This window comes from Cavia porcellus, unplaced genomic scaffold, assembly GCF_034190915.1.
Source record: "Cavia porcellus strain 051 isolate PalLab524CR breed Dunkin Hartley unplaced genomic scaffold, mCavPor4.1 scaffold_5, whole genome shotgun sequence".
Classification (NCBI taxonomy): Eukaryota; Metazoa; Chordata; class Mammalia; order Rodentia; family Caviidae; genus Cavia; species Cavia porcellus.
In genome coordinates, this window is record NW_026947488.1 from 50,663,011 (window position 1) to 50,670,804 (window position 7,794).

Below are 7,794 nucleotides of genomic sequence, written 5' to 3' on the forward strand. Positions count from 1 at the left end.
TCTCTCTTCTGTGAAATGAAGATACCGGTGTCAACTTCGTAGGTGGCTGTGAGGGTTAGATAGGATTGTATATGCATAGCGCAGGTAGGGTTTGAAGGTTTCCCTTCCTCCATTACCTTAGGACACAGTGGCAGAGCCAGAATCCAGCACTGAGGCAGGAGGGTGGGTAGAGGTGCCACAGAGGGAGCCTGTGTCAGGACTGTCTGCTGTGCTGGAAACCAGGATGGGAGGGAGAGATGTTCCTAACAAGTTTGAGTGTGCTGGGATGAGAATTTGAGTGACATGAGTCCCCTACTAACTGTCCCCTACTAAGGTGACACCTTTCATTGATTTGTACAGATGAGATGTCTTTACATAGGTGTGTCAAAGTGATTGAATGGTTACAAGTCTCATGTGTTCCACTGGGACACTTGGCTTCTTAGCAACTTCCGAGAAGCACAGGGTCAGGGAGGTCTCATTCTTTCAGCAAAGTATTACTTATAGACCACTGTATATTGTAGGAAGTATGGGAAAACAAAATGGACAAGTCTCTGTTCTTGTGTACAGCTTGCTGGGAGAGAGAAATAAATGCATGAACATATAAAGCCAATATTAAAACAGTGTAAACAAAAGAACTGGGAACCAGGGGTAGTGGCGCATGCCTGTAATCTCAGCATTCCAGAAGTTAAGGCAAAAGGATTGAAAATTTGAGCTTAGACTGGGCAACTCAGTAACTCAGCAAGAACTTGTCTCAAAAAACAACTGTTTGGGTCTGGGGATTTAGCTCAGCGGCATAAGCGCCTGCCTTGCAAGCAGGCAGTTGTGAGTTCAATCCCTAGTACCGATAAAAAGGAAAAAGACAAAAAACAAAACAAACAAACAAAAAAACCCAACTGTTTTTAGAAAGGACTGGAGATATAGCTCAATGGAAAGGCCCCAGTACTGGAAAAAAAAGGGAAAGGAAGGGAAGGGTAGGAGAAGGGAAGAGAAGAGAAGGGAGGGGAGGGGAGGAGAAGAGAGGGAGGGGAGGGGAGGGGAGGAGAAGAGAGGAAGGGGAGGGGAAGAGAAGAGAGGGAGGGGAGCCAAGCCAAGCCAAGCATGGGGATGTGCAGGTAAGGCACAACAGGTGTAGGGAAAGAATCTCCCTAGTATATTCAGGAAACTTTCCTGGGGAATATTCTGACTCTGATATTCTTAGGAAGGAACCTGAAGTTCAGATTCATTGTACTCAGCCATTTGTTCTGTGCCAAATGAATGTATCGATAACAAGCGCTAACCTGCTTGAACATGTTTATTGACTTGGATTTTACAGTGTGTTTCACTCCTTGATGATTTAGTATTGGAAAGTTTTATGTTTTTGTTAGATTAAAGTCTAGGCTTCTACTGTTTTTTATCTGGTGTGTCCTGATCCTGGAAGGATTTTCCAGGAAAATTTTATGTCACTTGAAAGCAAATGGTTCTTGATTTTCTCAACTGGCTTAAACAAAAAAGACAAGGCAGGCAGTGTGTTGGAAAAGTCCAGCAGTATTTACATGCAGGTAGAGCTTGATCAAGGGGCTCTTTTAAGAACCTCAGGATCATAGCTAGGTGTGGTGGCATGCATCTGTAATCCCAGCACTTGGGAGGCTGAGGCAAGAGGATCATTGTGAGTCTGAGACCGGCCTGGGATACAAAGTGAACTCAAGGCCAGCCTGAACTGCATAGTGAGACCCTATCTCAAAAAGGGGGAAAAAAAGAACCTCAGGATCGCCCCATCAGCAGGATCCTCTCTCTTCAGTTCTGAGTTCAGACCAAAGCTTCATGTGCTTTTTAAGATGGTTGCCAGAAGTTTTGGGCTGTGCCATACAGGTTCCAGTCCCATGTCCTGTTTTCATGGCAATCCTACTCAAGGCTTCCCTCCATCTTATTGGCCCTGATTAGGTTGTATGTATAGCTGGTCCAGATGAGAGCTAATAACAATCATTGTGGACAAATTAATGTGATGCTCTGATTGGCAGAAGCAAACCACACAGAAACCACTGAGCTATGATGGATTCAACCACCCAGGGTAGTGGGAAAAGAAGGGCTGGTTCCGGAGAGGGGTGGAGCGTGGGTCCCAGGAGGGTAGAATGAATCCCAGTACACTGACCAGTGGACGGTTGCCCCGGAAAGAGAAGGAGGCTGGTGGTCGGAGGAAAGTGGAAGGTGTATACTCTGGGCCTATGAGCCAGAGCAGCCGGACCCGAGACAGCAAACACCTGCATCTGCATCCTTGTCTTAAGGTTTTCAGGGCAGCAAGTAATTATTGAAAAGCAGTGCTAGATTGGACAAACGATAACATGTTTGACATCATACACATCATTCTCCCACTGATTTTTTCTATTTTAAAGAGGACAAAACAGAATAAAACCAATCAAAACAAACCAGTGTAAGGGATACTAGACTTCAAAATATGAAATGAACAATAGTTACCATAATGCCTCTGGATGTCTTCACAATAGCTGCAGATAACTTCAGACATAGTAAAAATCAAACAGAACAGAACAGAATAGAAGCAATAAAAATGAAACAATGCAATAAAGGACTTCAAAACAAGCCAATCATAAATCCAAATTGCTACCATAGTATGTCATGCTATCTTTGGCATAGCTGCTCCTGCCATCAGATTTAACATAACCAAACAGAAGAGAATAAAAGCCAGTCCAACAAAACAATGGAAATGAAATAGGACTTCAAAACAAGACCAGAGGGAATCAACAATGGCTACAACTCTCAGAAGGAGACCCCCACCCAGATGCCACACTGTGCACCGCTCTCCGCTGAACCCATGACCAGACCACTGGCCCTAGACCTGCAGTTAGTGAAACACCAAACACCACAGGCATCCAACTGCATTTGCCTCCATAGCTGTCATCACAGCCTGTGTTTCTCAAGATCAGCCAGTTGCTTACGGGACAGGGGTCGGGGAGGGGGTTAGCACTTCTTGTTTGCCAGGAGCTGAGGTCTGTCTGTTCCCGGTATTATAAAGTCTACAAGGACACCAAGAGGCACGATATACCCTGTCTTTAAGGCGGTGCCTCAGCTCACAGTGATGTTACCTGAGTCGGGCACACACCTGTTGATGGAACAAAGTTCTGCTGGCAATAAGAGCGACGTTAAATGCTTTTATTGAGCTGTAACCTACATGCTCTAAAGAGTACTCACCTTAAGTGCATAGCTCAATGGGTTATTATGTATTCACACACCTGTGTGGCCACACTCAGATCACAACACTGAACATTTCCGTGTAATATTTTTAATGAGCTCTCTGAGAGCACAGAGAATCAGCCAGAGTGAGACCTAGAATAGGAGCAAGCCCATTCTTCCAGAGTACTGAGTCTTTGTCCCTGTCACAAAGGACACTGTACAGTGGTCACAGAGCAGCACTGGGTGAGGAATGCCAACTTCCCAGTAACCTTGAAAACGTTCCTTACTAACAAGCACACAGTTTCCGTGACAACATCGCACAGCATCACCGTGAGAAGTCTTGATGTAATGATCGTGTCCTTCACACAAATGAACCCAATGATGGGGCTTCTCTGTTAATTACAGGCCACGATGTGAAGGCAACAAAAACCCATGATAGTGTCAGGACAATTATTTCCTAGCAGATGTCATGTTGCATTCTTGATTCACGTGCTGTGTCCATACCACCTCCCGATAGCGGCCGAGCTTTAGAACACAGTTTATGGTTACTCAGGCACTATGGAAATGTGTGCCACTGTGGCAGCCCCACATTATCTGTCTGGTCCCTATCTGAAGCCCGTTATCCTCTGCCCCAGGCCTCCCCACATTCTTCATCTCTTTCCACAGGAAGTTTGCCTTCTGCAAACACACATCTGTGCCACACTTGCACCATCCCAACACCTGCTGATTTCCCCCAGGACCTGCTGGGAGGCTGGGAAATGATTTCCAGCTGCTGATCAGACCCATGAAATGTTTGGAGGTAGGGAGGAAGCACCACACGGAGGGTCCCCCAAGTCTGGTTCCAGCTCTGCTAACCAGTCATGGGAGGTGGCTATGACCTCTCTGAGACCCAGCTTCCTCTTCTGTCAAACTGTTGATAATAACATGAGATCTTCTGTCCTTGACACATAATACCCGATCTGCGTCGCTTGATAAATACTGAACATCAAAACTGAGCCTCGACTCCCTCATCCTAAGATGAGAATGATGATTTCTGCTTTGGTGGATAGAGGGAAGTCACAAGAGAACACTCAGGGGCATCTGACCCAAGTTGTGTCATTAGAGTCAGTGTCCACCCAAATGAGTCCATCTGGTCCTGGATGAACATTCATGGAGCATCTGTTACTAACCCAGCGCTGAGTGAGGGACTTGGCTCAGTGGTGGCCAAGCAAAATCCTACTGGGTGAGGCCAATTGACTATACAATACGGAGTGGGTCTTAGCATTCCCAGAGCACTGGGAAGGAAGAGAAAAGGCAGGGCGCTTTAAGTGACTGGGGACAGGTGTGGTTCCTCAGGTCACAGGACTCTCGGATGAAGGGATGAGGTAGAGCAGGGAGCCTAGTGGCTGTGCAAGGAGGCGGGAAGGGGGATTTCAAGCAGCAGAGAAAAGTACGAGGGCCCAAAGACGGTCCTGGTAGCTGTGCACAGCAGAATGAGGAAACTGAGGAAGAAGTGAGGGCAGAGGTAGAAGACCAGGCTACAAACGTGGAGGAGACTAAATGGCTCGGGGCCTCCTGCACCTCGTCACTGTCTTGGTTTACATGGTTATGCGGTGATTGTGGAGCCCTTTAACTCTCAAAGTATCCTTCCTGGTCTGGACAGATTGTAATATTGTTGCTCAGCTTCTGGGCCCTGCAAGGACCTTGACTTTCGACCTATGCTGAGATGGGAGCCATAGGAAGGCTTAGGTACAGAAGGACACCAACTGAGCTAGAGGGAAAGGGGTGGCACTGGCTGCTGTGTGGCTAGCTGTTATGGTTTTTTGTTTAGATTCCCCCAAGGCCTCATGCCATTGTAGGTGGGGTTTTGAAAAGTGATTGGATTGTGAGGGCTTAGAGTTGATTTGCTTAGGAAGTAGGGTCCAGTCAGAAGATGTGGTCTGCTGTGGGAAGGCCTGGAAGGCTTTGTCTCCCTTTCTGGGTCCTCCCTTGATTCTCTCGCTTCCTGGTCCCCATCAGGTGAGCAGTTTTTCCTCTGCCATGCCGTTCTGCCCTGGAGCCTATGCACTGCAGATCAAAACTTCTAAGAATTGAGTCAAAGTAAACACTTCCACTTTTAAGTTGCAGATGTCAGTTATTATGTTCCAGCAACAGGAAAAGTGACCACGGAGAGCATGAGGGACCATTCTGGGGACAGCCAAAGGAATGACACTCTCCAACATGCACATGAGAGACAGAGGGTACGGGGTGTCACATGGGAGGTTTTCTTTCTTGGGAGCAAAGCCAAGATGTTCTGCCCTTCACAGGCTTCCCTGGATCACCAGGGGTAGGGGTGAGTTCTCTGAATGCTGCCTGTGGCAGCAGCAATGTTAATAGGGAAATCATAGTCTGCTGAAGTTTACAGCACATCAGGAATGAGTTAGCATAATGCAGCTTGGATCCCCCCCCCCCCACCTCCATCTCAGTCTTGCAGTCCTATGGTTTGTATTTCGAGGGAGAAAAGTCTCTGAGCTAGGTCTTGCTTTATATAAAAGATGCATCACTGGATATATAAATCAAATTTTTGCAAATCGAATTGCATTTTAATGCACTAGGGAATATTGCTATTCAATTTCCTTATTGATTTTTTACAGATTATGATAATGTCTCCTGCTCATTTAGGAACATTTGACAAAAGTAGAAAAGCATGCAGAATGTCCACATGAAATTAACCAACAGGCAGGACTCAGCCAGTGAATGCTAACTGAGCACTGCCTGGGCCAAGGCACCCTGGGGAGGGATGCATGTTTGACCCTCTGTGCATTTGCAGTTCACAGAGCAAACATTTCTAGGGGAAATGCACGAAGAGTCACTCTGGGGAGGAGCTGTAGGTAGTAGGAGCGGAGGAATAAACCATGGGGGCTGAACAGGTGTTACGGTTTGTCTCTGGATGTCCCCCAAAGCCTCATGCAGTCATGGGATGTGGGCCTTCTTATGAGATGAACATGTGAGTTGCTTACATTATTATTGTTGCGGCTGTAAATAGTCCTGTGATGACTATATTTCAACTAATCAGCTTAAACATACAACACAATCATAATCAGTCCTTGATCAAAGTACCCTGAGGATTCATAACGTGTTTCTCAAAGTGTGACATCCATGCGCCATCTGCCACAGCCCTCTGCTGCCAGTAAGTCCCCCTTCACTTAACACTTTTCTTTCATATGACTTACTTTTTAGAAACTTCTGTGAATACATTGATTTAAGAAGGAATGGATGTTATCGTGAGTGCAAAACAGGCATTATATTCCATTAACAAAAGCAGCAGAGCAGTGAATTCAAGGAACAATAAAACCAGGAGGGACCTGCTCTGAAGCTTGCTAGGGACAAAAGGACGCTTTACGAATATCAGAGGGTATTAAAGACTCAAGCACCAGAGACTTTTCCTATAATAGAGTGAAAGGCTTCAAAGAGCCCTGAAAACTGCCGTTCTCCTTGCGCCAGGAGGTGAAGCTGAGCCCACGTCACCAGAGGAAGCTGTGGAGGAGAGAGCAAGACGGCCTCACATCCTATGGGCTTTGTGCCCATCATAACGAGCCTACAGTTTACTCTGTGGTGTTACCCTGTACATGCTGTGACAGGACCTTACCATCAGCTCACGTAGCATGCAGAATACTTTCAGTGCCCTAAACCTCCCACGCCCCACCTGTTCCTCCTGTCCTCCTCTAACCCTTGGCAGCCACTGATCTTTTCACTGTCTTTGCAATTGTGTCTTTTCCAGAATGTCATCTGCTTGGAACCACACAGCTGGGAGCCTGTTAAGGCTGGCTTCGTTTTCCTGAGCCATGTGTACTTCCTCTTCCACTTCCACTGTGTCTTCCAACACTTGATGGCTCATTTCTTCTGGGTGATGTCCCACAGTTGACACATCCACATGCTGCAGGCCATCTTGGGTCCCTCTGTGTTTTGGCAGTTATGAATAAAGCTGCAATCAATATTTATGTTAAGAATTTTATACAGACAGAAGCTTTCAACTAAAAGCTTTAATTTTTATTAAAGTTATCAATTAGATTATTTTTATTACTTTTGATGGGTGAGTGAGATAGGACAAGCTGGTTCTTTGGGCAATATGGACAGAGAGACTTCTCTACGGAGATGATGTTTAGACGATCTTGAAGGGTGGGGAAAGAGCCGGCCATGCGGAGTTGAAGGCGGGCACTGCAGGCAGAGGGAAGGGCAGCAGTAGGGCAGAGGCCCTGTGGTGGGCCACACTGGGGGCTTTGCAGCAGCTTCAAGCCAGTGTGGTCATGGGGTGAGGTGCAGGAGAGTTCAGCAGGCCAGGTGGTCACAGGGAGCCCTGAAAGCTTATTGTAAAGGTGCTGGGAAGTCATTAGAGCCTCTGGGAAGGAAGTGAAGGGGCTGAGAGCTGCCAGTGTTTGCAGATGGACTGAGAGACCTCTCAGTATCTTCTGTCTCATGGGTAAGCAAATTCAGGCTCCACAAGATTTGCATTCTCTGTCTAACTTGACTGCAGGGATATCAGCGTGGAGCTCAGAAAGAGATAGACACAGAATCCAAAAAAAGACTCTCAGTATCTATCAGAGTGGCAGCTTGGGCAGACACAAGGGCAAAAAACAGCTTCAAGATTCAATTAGGCAATAAAGAGATTAGTGAAGGAAGCCAGCTTTGACC